Source organism: Moschus berezovskii, chromosome 27 (genome assembly GCF_049115385.1).
Source record: "Moschus berezovskii isolate FMDL1 chromosome 27, NW_MosBer_1.0, whole genome shotgun sequence".
NCBI classification, from domain to species: Eukaryota; Metazoa; Chordata; class Mammalia; order Artiodactyla; family Moschidae; genus Moschus; species Moschus berezovskii.
In genome coordinates this window covers 9,536,280-9,555,447 of record NC_142486.1, presented here as the reverse complement: position 1 = coordinate 9,555,447, position 19,168 = coordinate 9,536,280, and the positions used below count along the sequence as shown (strand labels likewise).

The 19,168-nt window shown below is 44.4% G+C and overlaps 1 protein-coding gene across 7 annotated transcripts in view; it reads left to right on the top strand.

The window, feature by feature from the left end:
* The first annotated feature begins 2,181 nt into the window (after positions 1 to 2,181).
* The window catches only part of LOC129545603 (general transcription factor II-I repeat domain-containing protein 2), a 50,113-nt gene continuing 33,126 nt past the window's right edge, over positions 2,182 to 19,168 (top strand). For all 7 annotated transcript variants that reach the window (XM_055410011.2, XM_055410009.2, XM_055410008.2 and 4 more), the window contains exon 1: positions 2,182 to 2,513. The gene's annotated coding sequence lies outside the window, so the exon portion shown is untranslated. The remainder of the gene's footprint in view (positions 2,514 to 19,168) is intronic.

Sequence of the window (19,168 nt, the reverse complement as noted above, 5' to 3'; positions counted from 1 at the left end):
ATGCCATCCAGCCATCTCATCCTCTGTCATCCCCCTCTCCTCCTGTCCCCAATCCCTCCCAGCATCAGGATCTTTTCCAATGAGTCAACTCTTCACATGAGGTGGCCAAAGTATTGGAGTTTCAGCCTCAGCATTAGTCCTTCCAATGAACACCCAGGACTGATCTCCTTTAGGATGGACTGGTTGGATCTCCTTGCAGTCCAAGGGACTCTCAAGAGTCTTCTCCAACACCACAGTTCAAAAGCATCAATTCTTCGGTGATCAGCTTTCTTCACAGTCCAACTCTCACATCCATACATGACCACTGGAAAAACCATAGTCTTGACTAGACATACCTTGGTTGGCAAAGTAATGTCTCTGCTTTTTAATATGCTATCTAGGTTGGTCATAACTTTCCTTCCAAGGAGTAAGCGTCTTTTAATTTCATGGCTGCAATCAGCATCCGCAGTGATTTTGGAGCCCAAAAAAATAAAGTCTGACACTGTTTCCACTGTTTCTCCATCGATTTCCCATGAAGTAATGGGACCAGATGCCATAATCTTAGTTTTCTGAATGTTGAGCTTTAAGTCAACTTTTTTACTCTTTTTCACTTTCATCAAGAGGTTTTTTAGTTCTTCACTTTCTGCCATAAGGGTAGTGTCATCTGCATGTCTGAGGTTATTGATATTTCTCCTAGCAATCTTGATTCCAGCTTGTGCTTCCTCCAGCCCAGCGTTTTTCATGATGTACTCTGCACATAAGTTAAATAAGCAGGGTGACAATAAACAGCCTTGATGTAGTCCTTTTCCTATTTGGAACCAGTCTGTTGTTCCATGTCCAGTTCTAACTGTTGCTTCCTGACCTGCATATAGGTTTCTCAAGAGGCAGGTCAGGTGGTCTGGTGTTCCCATCTCTTTCAGAATGTTCCACAGTTTATTGTGATCCACACAGTCAAAGGCTTCAGCATAGTCAATAAAGCAGAAACATGTTTTTCTGGAACTCTCTTGCTTTTCGATGATCCAGCAGACGTTGGCAATTTGATCTCTGCTTCCTCTGCCTTTTCTAAAACCAGCTTGAACATCTGGAAGTTCACAGTTCACTATGTCAAATCCTGAAAGATGATGCTGTGAAAGTGCTACACTCAATATGCCACCAAATTTGGAAAACTCAGCAGTGGCCACAGGACTGGAAAAGGTCCGTTTTCATTCCAATCCCAAAGAAAGGCAGTGCCAAAGAATGCTCAAACTACCGCATAATTGCACTCATCTCACATGCTAGTAAAGTAGTGCTCAATACCCTTGTTAGCCACTCACACACACACACACAAAAAAAAAAAGTCAAGGGAATTTGGGACACTTGCCTTTCTGCAAAAGAAAATGCCTATTAGAACTCTGAGACAGTAAAGAAAAAGGTATGTGTCTTCATTTGTGTCTAAACAGTCCTTTAAAATCAGAGAAGGCAATGGCACCCCACTCCAGTACTCTTGCGTGGAAAACCCCATGGACGGAGGAGCCTGGTAGGCTGCAGTCCATGGGGTCGCTAAGAGTCGGTTGCGACTGAGCTACTTCACTTTCACTTTTCACTTTCACGCATTGGAGAAGGAAATGGCAACCCACTCCAGTATTCTTGCCTGGAGAATCCCAGGGTCAGGGGAGCCTAGTGGGCTGCCGTCTATGGGGTCGCACAGGGTCGGACACGACTGAAGCGACTTAGCAGCAGCAGGTAAATCTGAGCAATGGGTAAACGATTTCTATTACCCTATTCTTTTGCAGTCCGTGGGGTCTTAAGAGTCGGACACGACTTAGCGACTGACAACAGCGGCAACTCTCCTTTTGGTATATTTTAAATGAAAATGTAATTAGGACTTTGATTAAACAGCACTAAAGTAATACTTGGCTATTTGCTGGAGAACCAGCAGCATCAGGACAGCGCTCAACTCCTTAGTAATGTCACCGAGTCCCGTAAAAAGGTCAGGACACAACTGTTAACAGTATTACAATATAACTCAATGGCTTTAAGGCAGATTCACAGGTCACTGGGGCTGTGACCTCACGGCTTAAAGCTACAAACTGCAATCATGCGGAAAAGTGTAAAATTAAATGAGAGCAAGAAAGGACGTCCACGTCTGGGGGCGGTGTCGGGGGCGGCGGTGTCGGGGGCGGCGGTGGGGGGCGACACGTGCAGCCGCTCCTCAAAGGCAGGAGATGGACGAACGGCACGGGGCTGAGGGACTTCCAACAAACTCAGTGTGCAGCTGAAGTGGATTCCACGGCACCGGAAACGGCAACTCCCACTTGGGGCGCTGCGGACACACGAGTCCAGGCTGCCTTCCAGGAAGCCAAAAAAAAAAAAAGGAAAAGAAAGAAAGAAAAAGGAGGGATAGTGGAGAGCAGGGCTTCGGCCGCCGCCCACAACGCCGCGCCCTCGCCTCCAGACGGTCGCGGCAGGCAGCACTCGGCCCCCAGGCACTCCCGGGTGGCCCGGCCCTCACACCCCGCGGCCGGCCGGGCGCTGCCCGCCGGCGGGGCCCTCAGGTGCGTATCCCGCCCCCGCCGCAGCCGCCATTAGGAGCGGGTGCTTTGCTTGGAACTTTCCCGTCCCGCAGACCTGGCGGCGGGGAAGCCTGGGGAGGCTGCCCGCCCAGGCGCGCGCCGCTGGCGCCCCCTCCTCAGGCGGCCCTACGGGCCCCCGCACCGGTTCCCGGCGGGCAGGGCCCAAGCAGTGGGGGTGGGGCGGGGAAGCCCTGGCGCGGGGGCAACGGTCGCACGCACGGAACGCGCATCCCTCTCCCCTCTGATTGGCTGAGCGGTGTCTGTGGGGGCGGGTGCTGCCGGCTCTGGACGCTGGGGCCTGATGGGCCGGAGGCCACGCTCCGGCGGTCGTACGCGGGGATATTGCGCTGCGTGCGGAAGTGCGTGATTGGTTAGGTGGTGGGGGCGGGTTAGCCGCTGTTGCCTGGTAACTGCGTCCGGCTCCCCGGCGGCGGCGTCCGGTCCCTTGCCTCCTGTCGCGCGCGTTGACGAGTGTCGCGCGACGTGGGTTTTGTCGTGGGTGTGGCCAGTGGGGCGGTTCACCGCGGCCGGCTTGTGAGCAGAAGACCAATCCAGAGGCCGGAAGAAGAGTCTCTGGTCCTGAACTACACTCCGTCATGGTTATGATTTAGACGTAAAGGAGAAAAAAGGCTTGGAGGGCTATTTTCCCCGTCCTTAAAACCCACGCCTTGCTGTTTAATAGCAGCTTTATTGACTCTCCATGAAATTCACCTTTTAAAGTGTGTAGTTCAGTGTGTGTGAGGTGCTAAATCGCTTCAGTCGTGTCAGAGTCTTAACGACCCAGTGGAGGCCGCCAGGCTCCTCTGTCCGTGGGATTTCCCAGGCAAGAATACTGGAGTGGGTTGCCATCTCCAGGAGATCTGCCAGACCCAGGGATCCATCCCAGGGCTCTTGGCCTCCTACGCGGGTTCTTGACCACTAGCGCCACCTGGAAAGCCCCGTATAGTTCAGTGATTTTTGTTTATTCACAGCTATGCAGCCATCACCACTAATTCCAGAACATTTTCATCACCCCAAAAGAAATGCCGGATCCATTAAGACAGTCGTTCCCCTTTCCCACCCAGCCGTGGACGCTGCCAATATGCATTCTGTCCCTATGTCTCTGACATTCCAGATAGTTCTTGTTCCAGATCGTTCCTAAGCACAGAATCATAAAGGATCTCTGGGATCTGGCTTCATTCATTCGTTCATGCTAATGGCTGACTAATAATCCCTTGCATGGGTATACCACATTTTCATTGTCTATCTTCATTTCATTGTCTGTTTTCAACTCTTGACTACCTACCAAGGAGTGGAATTTTGCTGGGTCAAAAATGTTACCATTTAGTTTCCTGCTGGTAATTTAAAGTAAGCAGATCTGTAGATGTAAGATTGGAAATTGGGAAACTGGGTACTGCTCACAGCTGCAAGTGAAGAACTGAGCAGGCTGTTCTTTCTTACATTTGGAGAGGAAGGTTTAGTCTGCATGACTGGCTACCTTGCCTTCAGAGGACACAAGGCTTGGCGCCAGGCAACTGCATGTGTCAGTCCATTTGGAGTGGGTCCCTGTTCTTCCTGCCTTCCTGTTATTTAGCCCTAGTGTTTGCTGCCCGGAGCTCTGGGTCTTTGCCCACACCTGCAGCCCGGGTGGTCTCTTCGCTTTTTCTCAGGCTTTAGAACTTGCTCACACGCCTTCATTCTCATCCCTACCGCTGTAGACTCAGCAGCCTAGACCATTTCAGGGGTATCTGGCTCCCATTTTGCCTTTATCACCTGCTATTCTGCTGTGTCTTCGCTGCTGTGTCTCATTCCAGAGCACAGGGTATGGATTTTATTCACGTTTGTTTCCCCCTTGTCCTTCCTGTCAGCAGTGTATGTTTTCATACAGCTGGTGCGCATTACATTTTAAAAAGTTTTAAGCATTCGTTTGGCTAAGCTGAAGTACTTGACTGTTAAGCATTTACTTTTAACTAGGTTTTTTCATTTCTTTTTTGTCATTGAAAATACGTGATATTTCTAGTTCTTTTCCGTACTCCTCGATCCTCCCAGAAGAGTCCTTGTTGTCTTGAAATTTGTTATTATTCTTTTTTTAGAATATTTTTTCCCAGATTGAGATATAATTGACATATAACATTCTGTTAGTTTTAGGAGTACAACATAGTGATTTGGCATATGTATGTATTGTGAAATGACTGGTGAACATCCATCACATCACATAGTTACAATTTTTTTTTTCTCGTGGTAAGATCGATTCTCTCAGCAACTTTCAAATATACAGTACAGTATTGTTAGCTGTGGGCTTCCCAGGTGACTCAGTGGTAAAGAATTCACCTGCTGATGCAGGAGATGTGCATTCGATCCTTGGGTCAGGCAGATCCCCTGTAGAAGGAAATGGCAACCCACTCCTGTATTCTTGCCTGGGAAATTGCATGGACAGGGGAACTTGGCGGGCTACAGTCCATGGGGTCTCAAAGAGTCAGACACGACTGAGCAAACATGCACGCATTATTAACTGTCATCACCAAGCTGTCTGTTACATCCTCAGAACTTATTTATTTTATAACTGGGAGTTTGTACCTCTTGACTACTTCAGTACGTTTCTGTTGAATGGTGAATAGGTACACTTGGGTTTGCAGTTTTCATTAAGTGGCACTTTAGGAACTTGCTAAATACAGTCAAGGCCTCAGGGACCTGAAAAAATTAACCTTTGAAAAGAAAAATCTGGAAACAGCTCAAAAAGCAAAGCAGATGTCTGTTTCAGGATTTCAGAGTTTTGATAAATGGAATGGGTGGTATTCCAAATGATGAAAATTATAAGTGGTGAAAATGAAATCTAGAACAGGGATGGGCAAACTATTTTTTGTAAGGGGTCAGTTCGGTTTAGCTGCTCAGTCGTATCCAACTCTGCAACCCCATGAATCGCAGCACGCCAGGCCTCCCTGTCTATCACCAACTCCCGGAGTCCACCCAAACCCATGTCCATCGAGTCGGTGATGCCATCCAGCCATCTCATTCTCTGTCATCCCCTTCTCCTCCTGCCCCCAATCCTTCCCAGCATTAGGGTCTTTTCCAGTGAGTCAACTCTTCGCATGAGGTGGCCAAAGTATTGGAGTTTCAGCTTCAACATCAGTCCTTCCAATGAACACCCAGGACTGATCTCCTTTAGGATGGACTGGTTGGATCTCCTTGCAGTCCAAGGGACTCTCAAGAGTCTTCTCCAACATCACAGTTCAAAAGCATCAATTCTTCAGTGCTCAGCTTCCTTCACTGTCCAACTGTCACACCCATACATGACTACTGGAAAAACCATAGCCTTGACTAGATGGATCTTTGTTGGCAAAGTAATGTCTCTGATTTTAAATATGCTATCTAGGTTGGTCATAACTTTCCTTCCAAGGAGTAAGCGTCTTTTAATTTCATGGCTGCAGTCACCATCAGCAGTGATTTTGGAGCCCAGCAATACGTGAACCTTGAACTTCCAGATGTTCAAGCTGGTTTTAGAAAAGGCGGAGGAACCAGAGATCAAATTGCCAACATCCGCTGGATCATCGAAAAAGCAAGAGAGTTCCAGAAAAACATCTATTTCTGCTTTATTGACTATGCCAAAGCCTTTGACTGTGTGGATCACAATAAACTGTGGAAAATTCTGAAAGAGATGGGAATACCAGACCATCTGACCTGCCTCTTGAGAAACCTATATGCAGGTCAGGAAGCAACGGTTAGAACTGGACATGGAACAACAGACTGGTTCCAAACAGGAAAAGGAGTACATCAAGGCTGTATATTGTCACCCTGCTTATTTAACTTATATGCAGGGTACATCATGAGAAATGCTGGGCTGGAGGAAGCACAAGCTGGAATCAAGATTGCTGGGAGAAATATCAATAACCTCAGATATGCAGATGACACCACCCTTATGGCAGAAAGTGAAGAGGAACTCAAAAGCCTCTTGATGAAAGTGAAAGAGGGGAGTGAAAAAGTTGGCTTAAAGCTCAACATTCCGAAAACTAATGATCTGGTCCGAAAACTAAGTGATCTGGTCCCATCACTTCATGGCAAATAGATGAGGACACAGTGGAAACAGTGTAAGGGGTCAGATAATAAATATTTCCAGCTCTGAGGGCATGTGGTCTCTGTCACCTACAACCCTGTCTTTGCGGAAAAACAGTCAATGGACAAGATGTAAACCAATGAGTGTGGCTGTGTTCCAGTAAAACTTTATTTACCAAAATAGGAGGCAGTCTGGTTTTGATGTTTGCTCTTTATTATAAAATATAACATTGAAAAGGAAAGTCCTCAAAGATTTCTGGGAGAGCTAAGAGATTTGAGAGTTGTTTTAGTTTACATCTCCAGTTTTAAAAAAAGCAAAAAGTTAAGCACAGTGTAAAATCTATGATCTAAATGAACATACTCAGTGCTTTGAATTTCAGTCACTATATTGGCTTTGGGGGTTTGAACTCTGTGGTACTAGCTCTCATTGGCTAGAACTTTTAGCATTATTAGAATGCAGAAATTTCTTTTTTTTCCTCAATGTTCTCAAGGTGAGAAACCACAAAATTAGCTTATAATCATGGTTCATTACTTTTGATGTGCTATTAACGCATGACGTGTTCTAAAGCATAAAGTATAAAAGACAAAGTTCCTGCCTCCATTTGTTGTTAAGTAAAGGGTGCAAGTAGGCGATAATTACAAAATATTCATTTTTAAAATTAAATTACAAACATTCATTTTTTTAAATTACTACCATTGATGCCCACTGATAAGATCTTTTTTGAGTTCCAACTAGTTTCATTATGCCTATTATTTTATTCTCTTCAAGATTGCTGGGAGAAATATCAATAATCTCAGATATGCAGATGACACTACCCTTATGGCAGAAAGTGAAGAGGAACTCAAAAGCCTCTTGATGAAAGTGAAAGAGGAAAGTGAAAAGGTTGACTTGAAGCTCAACATTCCGAAAACTAAGATCATGGCATCTGGTCCCATCACTTCATGGGAAATAGATGGAAAAACAGTGGAAACAGTGTCAGACTTTATTTTTGGGGGCTCCAAAATCACTGCAGATGCTAATTGCAGCCATGAAATTAAAAGACGCTTACTCCTTGGAAGGAAAGTTATGACCAACCTTGGTAATATATTAAAAAGCAGAGACATACTTTGCCAACCAAGGTCCATCTAGTCAAGGCTATGGTTTTTCTCGTGGTCAAGTATGGATGTGAGAGTTGGACTGTGAAGAAAGCTGATCACCGAAGAATTGATGCTTTTGCACTGTGGTGTTAGAGAAGACTCTTGGGAGTCCCTTGTACCGCAAGGAGATCCAACCAGTCCATTCTAAGGGAGATTGATCCTGGGTGTTCATTGGAAGGACTGATGCTAAAGCTGAAACTCCAATGCTTTGGCCACCTCATACGATGAGTTGACTCACTGGAAAAGACTCTGATGCTGGGAAGGGTTGGGGGCGGGAGGAGAAGGGGACGACTGAGAATGAGATGGCTGGATGGCATCACCAACTCTGTGGACATGAGTTTGAGTGAACTCCGGGAGTTGGTGATGGACAGGGAGGCCTGGCGGGCTGTGATTCATGGGGTCGCGGAGAGCTGGACACGACTGAGTGACTGAACTGAACTGAACTGAAAGTTTTGGCATCACAGTCCTCTCAGAGATTATTTTGGTGTAATTACAGATTGGATGCGAGCATAAAATAAGAGCCTGGAATATGCCGGTCCTTTAAGTGGGCTCATCTCTGGTGACTGTCAGTGTGAGCGTCTCACAACATCAAGTCTGATTATATTATTTTAAAATGTGTATTTTTTTCATACATTATGGCCCCTCACTACATCATTGGATAATTCATGGTGGAAACAATGACCCATGTCAACACTGCAGGGAAAACTGGCTCTGAGGGACTTAGCAAGATATCACAGCAAGGTCACAAAGAATGCAGAATTCATGCCATCGACAGGAGAGTCACCAGACTGTAGCGTTGAGGGCTCCAGTGGTTGCTAAGTGACCAGCCAAGAGAAGGCTTTAGAGAGGGAGAAAAGTATTAAAGTCGTGGCTGGAAGACATGAACTCTAAGGACATATCTGTCAATGGCAAAATTCTAAGACAAAAGGGAAATCACCACCAAAGAGGGGATGGAGCGGTGACAGACAACGCAGAGCCTGCAAGGGTGGCTGACACATTGCAGAACCACTTACCTGAAAAAGTGTGCAGTGTCGGCAAAGTTGCATGTGCAGATTAAGAGTTAGAAAAGCCTCTCTCCTAAACTAAGAAATCATAGAAGAAAAATGTTCCCTCTGGGAAAGGTGTTTACTGCTTCCTCCAATAGTACTTGTATTTGCCTTTTGGTGTACCTATTTCCATTGTAAGGCACAATTCTGCCAAATGAAATATAGTCTTATTTTTAAGCAGTATTTGAATTAATTGACTCAGAAAGATGATGGTCAAGAATATCAGTTTCTTCAGACTTCCCTGGTAGTCTAATAATGGTTGACACTTCAACTTCCAGCGTAGGGGGTTCAGGTTTCACCCCTGGTCGGGGAGGGCAGCCAAAAAACCAAAACATAAAACAGAAACAGTATTGTAACAAATTCAGTAAAGACTTTCAAAATGATCCGCATCAAAAAGTAATAATAATAAAAAGACTATCAGCTTCTTCGTCACAGTTTTAAATAATGGCTCAGACGGTAAAGAATCTGCCTGCAATGCAGGAGACACAGGTTCAATCCCTGAGTCAGGGAGATCTCCTAGAGAAGGGAATGGCTACCCACTCCAGTATTCTTGCCTGGAGAATTCCATGGACAGAGAGAGGAGCCTGGTGGGCTACAGTCCATGGGGTTGCGAACAGTCAGACATGACTTAGCAACTAAACTTTAACAGCAAGATAAAAGTTGACCAATGTTCGATATATTTAAAAGCTGATTTAAAAATCCTTGTGAGATTTCTATAACTTACAGTGGGAAAGAGATTTTAATATTTCAACCAAGTAATGCAGGTGATGTGTAAAAATATAGGAAAGAAATGAAATCCTGTCTTTTCCAATAGATGGATTTTGCACAAATAAAACATTTCAAGTTGGGCCTTTCACATGAAGTAGTTTAATCTGAATTCTTGATGATACAGTCTAAATACTTATTAAAGGAATTATAAAACCCATTGACTGTACAATTTTAAGAAACAGAAATGTGCGTATATTTGATGTAAGCTTAAAAAATAATTTTTAGAAATTTGAAACAGTATCAAACTTACAGAAAAATTGCAAGTGTAGTATAAAGAAGTTTTATTTTTTCTGAACCATTTGAGATAAAGTATCTGTGGCCACATCATCCTTCAGTTCAGTTCAGTTCAGTTCAGTCGCTCAGTCGTGTCCGACTCTCCGCGACCCCATGAATCACAGCACGCCAGGCCTCCCTGTCCATCACCAACTCCCGGAGTACACCCAAACTCATGTCCACAGAGTCGGTGATGCCATCCAGCCATCTCATTCTCCGTCGTCCCCTTCTCCTCCCGCCCCCAACCTTTCCCAGCATCAGAGTCTTTTCCAGTGAGTCAACTCGTCTCATGAGGTGGCCAAAGTATTGGAGTTTCAGCTTCAGCATCAGTCCCTCCAATGAACATCCAGGATTGATCTCCTTTAGAATGGACTGGTTGGATCTCCTTGCAGTATAAGGGACTCTCAAGAGTCTTCTCCAACACCACAGTTCAAAAGCATCGATTCTTCGGCGATCAGCTTTCTTCACAGTCCAACTCTCACATCCATACATGACCACGGGAAAAACCATTGCCTTGACTAGACGGACCTTGGTCGGCAAAGTAATGTCTCTGCTTTTCAATATACTATCAAGGTTGGTCATAACTTTCCTTCCAAGGAGTAAGCGTCTTTTAATTTCATGGCTGCAATCAGCATCTGCAGTGATTTTGGAGCCCAAAAAAACAAAGTCTGACACTGTTTCCACTGTTTTTCCATCTATTTCCCATGAAGTGATGGGACCAGATGCCATGATCTTTGTTTTCTGAATGTTGAGTTTCAAGCCAACCTTTTCACTCTCCTCTTTCACTTTCATCAAGAGGCTTTTGAGTTCCTCTTCACTTTCTGCCATAAGGGTAGTGTCATCTGCATATCTGAGGTTATTGATATTTCTCCCAGCAATCTTGATTCCAGCTTGTGCTTCTTCCAGCCCAGCGTTCCTCATGATGTACTCTGCATATAAGTTAAATAAGCAAGGTGACAATATACAACCTTGACGTACACCTTTTCCTATTTGGAACCAGTCTGTTGTTCCATGTCCAGTTCTAACTGTTGCTTCCTGACCTGCATACAGGTTTCTCAAGAGGCAGGTCAGGTGGTCTGGGATTCCCATCTCTTTCAGAATGTTCCACAGTTTATTGTGATCCACACAGTCAAAGGCTTTGGCATAGTCAATGAAGCAGAAATAGATGTTTTTCTGAAACTCTCTTGCTTTCTCCATGATCCAGCGGATGTTGGCAATTTGATCTCTGGTGCCTCTGCCTTTTCTAAAACCTGCTTGAACATCTGGGAGTTCACGGTTTACATACTGCTGAAGCCTGGCTTGGAGAATTTTGAGCATGACTTTACTAGCGTGGGAGATGAGTGCAATTGTGCGGTAGTTTGAGCATTCTTTGGCATTGCCTTTCTTTGGGATTGGAATGAAGACTGACCTCTTCCAGTCCTGTGGCCACTGCTGAGTTTTCCAAATCTGCTGGCATATTGAGTGCAGCACTTTCACAGCATCATCTTTCAAGACTTGAAATAGCTCAACTGGAATTCCATCACCTCCACTAGCTTTGTGCAAAGAAATAGAGGAAAACATCATCCTTAGATTACTGATAAACATCGTAAAGGTTTATCAGTTATCTCAGTATAGTGTTCACTATAGCAAAACGTTGGGTTGCTACGTTTCTCAATATAGAAAATATTGGGTTGGCCAAAAAAGTTCGATTTTTCCATACCATTGTATAGAAAAACCTGAATGAACTTTTTGGTCGGCCCAATATTTTCCCATCACACTTAAAAGATTTGTATCCAGAAAATATAAAGAACCTATAAACTCAATAATAAAAAATAAGCAGACAATCTAGTTTCAAAATGGACAAAAGATTTGAATAAGACATTTCACTAAATAAGCTATATGGATGGCAGAAAAGCACATGAAAAGATCACTAGCATTTTTAGTCATTAGGAAATTGCCAACTAAAACTGCAAAGTGATATCACTACCCACCTATTAAAATTGCAAAAAAAAAAAATTTTTTTTAAGTTGACAGTACTGCATGCTAACAAGGATGCAGAGCAGCTGGAATTCTCACAGATTAGTGGTGGGGATGTCTTCTCAGAGGGCTTCCCTGGTAGCTCAGCTGGTAAAGAAGCCACCTGCAATGCAGGAGGCCCTAGTTTGATTCCTGGGTCGGGAAGATCTCTTGGAGAAGAGAAAGGCTACCTGCTCCAGTATTTTTGTGCTTCCCTTATGACTCAGCTGGTAAAGAATCCGCCTGCAATGTGGGAGACCTGGGTTCGATCCCTGGTTTGGGAAGATGCCCTGGAGAAGGGAAAGGCTACCCACTCCTGTATTCTGGCCTAGAGAATTCCATGGACTGTACAGGCCATGGGGTCACAAAGAGTCGGTCACAACTGAGCGACTTTGCTTTCACTATATTCTCATATATTAGTGGTAGGAAATTGGAAAAGATCCTGATGCTGGGAAAGAGTAAAGGCAAAAGAAGAAGAGAGTGGCAGAGGATGAGATGGTGAGGTAGCATTACCGACTCAATGGCCATGAATCTGAGCAAGCTCCGGGAGATAGTGCAGGACAGGGGAGCCTGGCCTGCTGCAGTCCACAGGGCCAAAAAGAGTCAGACACGACTGAGCAACTGAACAACAACAAAAGTGGTAGGAATACAAAATGGTACAACCACTTTGGAAAACAGTTTCACTTCTTTTAAAGCTAAAAAAACAAACCAAAAAACCCTCAAGATATATGACCCAGCATCCCACTCTTAGGTGTTTACACAAGAGAAATGAAACCTTAGGTTGACACAATAGTGGTTTTATTCATCAGGTCCATCGCTCATTCGTGTCTGACTCTTTGTGACCCCATGGACTGCAGCACGCCAGGCCTCCCTGACCATCGCCAACTCCTAGAGCTTACTCAAACTCATGTCTGTTGAGTCAGTGATGCCACCCAACCATCTCATCCTCTGTTGTCACCTTCTCCTCCCACCTTCAATCTTTCCCAGCATCAGGCTCTTTTCAAATGAGTCAGCCCTTCTCATCAAGAGGCCAAAGTATTGGAGCTTCAGCTTCAGCATCAGTCCTTCCAATGAATATTCAGGACTGATTTCCTTTAGGATGGACTGGTTGGATCTCCTTGCTGTCTCAAGGGACTCTCAAGAGTCTTCTCCAACACCACAGTTCAAAAGCATCAATTCTTAGGTACTCAGCTTTCTTTACAGTCCAACTCTCACATCCATACATGACTACTGGAAAAACCATAGCTTCGACTAGACGGACCTTTGTTGGCAAAGTAATATCTCTGCTTTTTAATATGCTATCTATGTTGGTTGTAACTTTTCTTCCAAGGAGCAAGCGTCTTTTAATTTATGGTTTTATTCCTAATCATCAAAAAACTTCAGACAGCCCAAAAGTTCTGTAAATGGCAAAAGGTTAATTTAACTGTGTTTCATCCCCACAGTGGACTATTCAGTAATACAAAGAACAAATTACTGATACACCCCCAGCACAGCGTAGGATTCCATTTATGTGATTTTCAGGAATAAGCAAAACTATGGGGACAGAAAACAGATCCGTTCTGGCCAGAGGTGGGGGTGGGGGTGTTGACTGACTGCAAAGAGGCGTGGAGGAATCTGGGTTGTGATGGAGCTGTTCATACCATGATTTCAGTGGTGGCTACATAACTTGATATTTGCTAAAAATGCACAGAACCATACATTAGACAAGGTTGAACTTTATGCAAAGTGTACTTTAATTTTAAAAAATATTTTTAAGGGGAATTCCCTGGCGGTCCAGTGGTTAGGACTCAGCACTTTTACTATGGAGGACCTGGGTTGGATCCCTGGGCCGGGAAGATCCCCTGGAGGAGGGCATGGCAACCCACTCCAGTATTCTTGCCTGGAGAATCCCATGGATAGAGGAGCCAGGTGGGCTACAGTCCATAGGGCCAAAAGGAGTCAGATACAACTGAGCAGCAGGGCACACAGACACACACACTCAGCGAACTAAGATCCTACAAGCCACGCCTTGGCCAGAACAATAGCAAAAAAAAATTTTTTAAGGATACACGACTTCATGTTCAAGTGATTGTTTTTTTTTGGTTTCACAAACCACCCACATGTAAACATGTTACAGTGCATCTTCCAGGTGCTTGAGAGAGAGAAGTGAAGTGAAGTGGCTCAGTCGTGTCCAACTGTTTGCAACCCCATGGACTGTAGTCAGCCAGGTTCCTCTGTCCATGGAATTTTCCAGGCAAGAATACTGGAGTGGGTAGCCGTTTCCTTCTCCAGGAGATCTTCCCGACCCAGGAATCGAACCTGGGTCTCCTGCATTGCAGGCAGACAGTTTACTGTCTGAGCCACAAGGGAGAGAAGGGAGGACTAAATAACTTACCTGCAAGGCAGGGGCACCAGTTCTGTCCTAGCCCAGGACGTGTGGTCTTTCTAATCACGGGGCTTCTTCCTTTGGAGATCCTTTATCTAAGCTCCCTGAGCTCCTCAGTTTGCAATCCGCTCCTCCACTGCGTTCCTAGCCCCTGTTGCTCCACGACTCATCCTGTGTGTTAGCATGGGACCTTAGACAGCGTGTGAGTATCAAATCGGATGATCAGAGAAGCGCTGGCACGTGGTGTATGTTTGCTGAGTGTTCATTTCCTTTCTCGCCATCCAACCGCTCTTTGATTTCCTTTGATTTTCTTTCTAATTTTTTAGTTTTTTGGCCACACTGCACAGCATGTAGGACCTTATTTCCCCAAAAGGGATCCACCCAAGCCCCTTCCTTGAAGTGGAAGGGCGGCGTATTAACCACTGGACTACCAGGGAAGTGCCGTCATTTGATTTCTTAATAGCTTTTTGTTGTTGTTGGGCCCACAGCTTGGCTTGTGGGAGCTTCGTTTCCTGACCAGGGACTGAACCCCCTGACCTGGCAGTGAAAGCACCGAGTCCTAACCCCTGGACCGCCAGGGAATTCCCCCTTTCTTTTTTTGAGATAAAATTCACCCATTTAAAGTATACAATTCAGTGGCTTTTAATATATGCATGTAGTTGGGCAATCGTAACCACAAACAATTTTAGAATAGTTTCATCACCCCTGAAAAGAAACCCTGGACCATTTATCAACCCACCTCCCAGCCCTAAGCAACGAAGTCTACTTCTCTCTCTGTAGATTTCCCTGTTCTGAACATTACATATTCACAGACTCCTATAAATGTGTGGCTCCCTTGATTTTAAGGCGAGGGATCTCATAAAAGGTCAGAGGTGAAAAGACCCATCCTGGAAACTGAGTGATTGGGTATCTCTGATCACAGGAGGCCGCTGAGGGCAGCCCACCGGGGTCTCGGAGCTGGTTGGTGGTCTGGGGTGCCCCCAGCCTGGCTTTCCTGCTCCTGGCTCTAGGAGGACCTGCCCATCAGGCCTCGTGCTCTGGAAGCTCGTGTCACCACCGGCCTGGTGTGTTCTCACGTGGTCACCGTTAACGCGGCGGTGCGATGACAGTTTCTTTCTGGCAAAGGGCGGAGGACAGGACGCAGTCACGGGTTAGGGGTGCAGGGAATGTTCCATGCGCCCTGTTGACTAAGGGCTCTCAGGGAAGTGATCCAGATGCAGCCATTTCTAGAGAGCAGAAAGCCCCAGACAGAATCAGCCTTCCCCCTCTGGAGCCCGAGTGGATTCCGCCACCTCCAGGGTTCTTCCCATCAAAGAGTACTGAGATGGTCCCGAGAAGTTCTGATAATGAAGCTGTGGCTTCCCTGCGGGCTGTTAAGATGGCATCCCTCCCGTTATTTTTGTAAAATGTTTTCAATTGAAGGGTAATTGCTTTACAGTGTGTTGGTTCCTGCTGTACATGAATCAACCATGTGTAGACATATATCCCCTCCCTCTTAAGTCTCGCTGCCACCCCTCTAGGTCACTGCAGAGCAGCAGGCTGAGCTCCCCCAGTTACATAGCAACTTCCCACTGGCTATCTATTTTACACACGATAACTTATATATCTCTTTGCTACTCTCAATTCATCCCACCTTTCTTAACACACATTGAATGTGACTGACATCATAGCAATGCGTGCGTGCATGCCAACTCACTTCAGTCGTGTCCAACTCTTTGTGACCCCATGGACTGTAGCCTGCCAGGCTCCTCTGTCCATGGGGATTCGCCAGGCGAGAAGACTGGAGTGGGTTGCCATACCCCTCTCCAGGGGATCTTCCCAACCCAGTAATCAAACTCCTGTCTCTTACATCTCCTGCATTGGCAGGCAGGTTCTTTACCACTAGCACCACCTGGGAAGCCCTGACATCTTAGCCAACCTAGGGCAATTGAAGGTAAGAAGTGGAAACAGCAGTAGGCAGAAAGTTGCCCTGGTTCTAGCTTTGCAAGGACAAATCAACATGCTTGTGACCTGAGAATGCATCTGCTCGTTTTTCTTTGTCTGGGATAGTAGGCAAAATAAGAATTAGGGATGAAAGTATTCTCAGCTCCCAAAGTAATAAGGATGGAGCATAATCTAAGTGAACATTCTGGTAAGAGGGAAACATAACATGCCTTTGCGGTTTCATGCTTTGTGATACGCATTTCCTTGGTCTGATGTGCTAAGTGATAATCATGGAATCTAGATGCTAGAGGAAAGACTTTCTAACACTTAACACAAGTGCTTGCTGGGTGCTGCTTGCTGCTTTTCCTTTTTCCAATTTTTTTTTAATTGAAGGATAATTGCTTTACAGAATTTTGCTGTTTTCTGTCAAACCTCAACATGAATCAGCCATAGGTATACACATATCCCCTCGCTTTTGAACTTTCCTCCCACCTCCCTCCCCATCCCACCCCTCTAGGTTGATACAGAGCCCCTGTTTGAGTTTCCTGAGCCATACAACAGATTCCCGTTGGCTGTCTATATTACATGTGATGATGTAAGTGTCCATGTGACTCTCTCCACACACCTCACCCTCTCCTCCCCTCTCCCCAGGTCCATAAGTCTCTTCTCCGTGTCTGTTTCTCCTCTGCTGCCCTGTGAGTAAATTCTTCAGGACCGTTTTTCTAGATTCTGTGTATATGCGTTAGAATACGATGTTTATCTTTCTGACTTACTTCACTCTGTATATTAGGTTCTAGGTTCATCCACCTCATCAGAACTGACTCAGAGGTGTTCCTTTTTACGGCCGAGTGATATTCCATTGTGTGTATGTACCACAACTTCTTTATCCATTCATCTGTTGATGGACATCTAGGTTGCTTCCGTGTTCTAGCTATTGTAAATAGTGCTGCAATGAACAATGGGATACACGTGTCTTTTTCAATTTTGGTTTCCTCAGGGTATGTGCCTAGAGGTGGGATTGCTAGGTCATATGGTGGTTTTATTCCTAGTTTCTTAAGGAATCACCATACTGTCTTTCATAGTGGCAATATGTTTACATTCCCACAACAGTGCAAGAGCATTCCCTTTTCTCCACACCCTATCCAGCATTTATTGTTTGTAGACTTTTTGACGATGGCCATTCTGACTGGTGTGAGGTGATATCTCATTGTAGTTTTGATTTGCATTTCTCTAGTAATGAGTGATGTTGAGAATCTTTTCATGTGTTTGTTAGCCATCTGTATGTCTTCTTTGGCGAAATGTCTATTTAGGTCTTTTTCCCACTTTTCGACTGGGTTGTTTGTTTTTCTGGTATTGAGTTGTATGAACTGCTTGTGTATTTTGGAAATTAATTCTTTGTCAGTTGCTATTATTTTCTCCCATTTTGAGGGTTGTCTTTTCACCTTGCTTATAGTTTCCTTTGCTGTTTAAAAGTTTTTAAGTTTAATCAGGTCCCACTTGTTTACTTGTGTTTTTATTTCCATTACTCTAGGAGGTGGGTCATAGAGGATCTTGCTTTGATTTATGTCATCGAGTGTTCTGCCTGTTTTCCTCTAAGAGTTTAATAGTTTCTGGTCTTACATTTAGGTCTTTAATCCATTTTGAGTTTATCTTTGTGTATGGCGTTAGGAAGTGTTCTAATTTCATTCTTTTACATGTAGCTGTCCAGTTTTCCCGGCACCTTTTATTGAAGAGGCTGTCTTTGCCCCATTGTATTTTCTTGCCTCCTTTATCAAAAATAAGGTACCCATAGGTGCATGGGCTTATTTCTGGGCTTTCTCTCTTGTTCCATTGGTCTGTGTTTCTGTTTTTGTGTCAGTACTATGCTCTCTTGATGAATGTAGCTTTGTAGTACAATTTGAAGTCAGGAAGGTTGATTCCTCTAGCTCCATTCTTCTTTCTCAGGACTGCTTTGGCTATTCAGGGTCTTTTGTGTTTCCATATGAATTGTGAAGGTTTTTGTTCTAGTTCTGTGAAAAATGTCATTGGTAATTTGATAGGGATCTCATTGAATCTGTAGATTGCATTTGGTAGTATAGATTGCATTTTCACAATATTGATTCTCCCTACCCAGGAACATGGAATATCTCTCCATCTGTTTATGTCGTCTTTGATTTCTTTCATTAGTGTCTTATAATTTTCTGTATACAGTTCTTTTGTCTCCTTGGGTAAATTTATTCCTAGATATTTAAATCTTTTTGTTGCAGTGGTGAATATGATTGATTCCTTAATTTCTCTGATATTTCATTGTTAGTATATAGAAATGCAAGTGATTTCAGTGTATTAATTTTGTATCCTGCAACTTTGCTAAATTCACTGAATAGCTCTAGTAATTTTCTATCTTTAGGGTTTTCTATGTACAGTATCATGTCATCTGCAAACAGTGAGAGCTTTACTTCTTTTCTGATCTGGGTTCCTTTTATTTCTTTTTCTTCTCTAATTGCTGTAGGTTGGACTTTCAGAACTATGTTGAATAATAGTGGTGAAAGTGGACACCCTTGTCTTGTTCCTGATCTTAGGGGGAATCCTTTCAGTTTTCACCTTTGAGAATAACATTTGCTGTAGGCTTATCATATATGGCCTTTACTATGTTGAGGTAGGTTCCATCTATGCCCATTTTTGGAAGAGTTTTAATCATAAATGGGTACTGAATTTTGTCAAAGGCTTTTTCTGCTTCTATTGAGATGATCAGATGGTTTTTATCTTTCAATTTGTTAATATGGTGTATCACATTGATTGATTTGCATATATTGAAGAATCCTTGCATTCCTGGGATAAACCCAACTTGATCATGGTGTATGAGCTGTTTGATGTCTTGCTGAATTCTGTTTGCTGACATTTTGTGGAGGGTTTTTGCATCTATGTTCATCAGTGATACCAGCCTGTAGTTTTTGTGTGTGTGTGTCTTTGTCTGGTTTTGGTGTCAGGGTGGTGGCTATGTAGAATGAGTTTGGAAGTATTCCTTCCTCTGCAGCTTTTTGAAAGAGTTTCAGAAGGATAGGCATCAGCCCTTCTCTAAATGTTTGATGGAATTCTCCTGGGAAGCCATCTGGTCCTGGGCT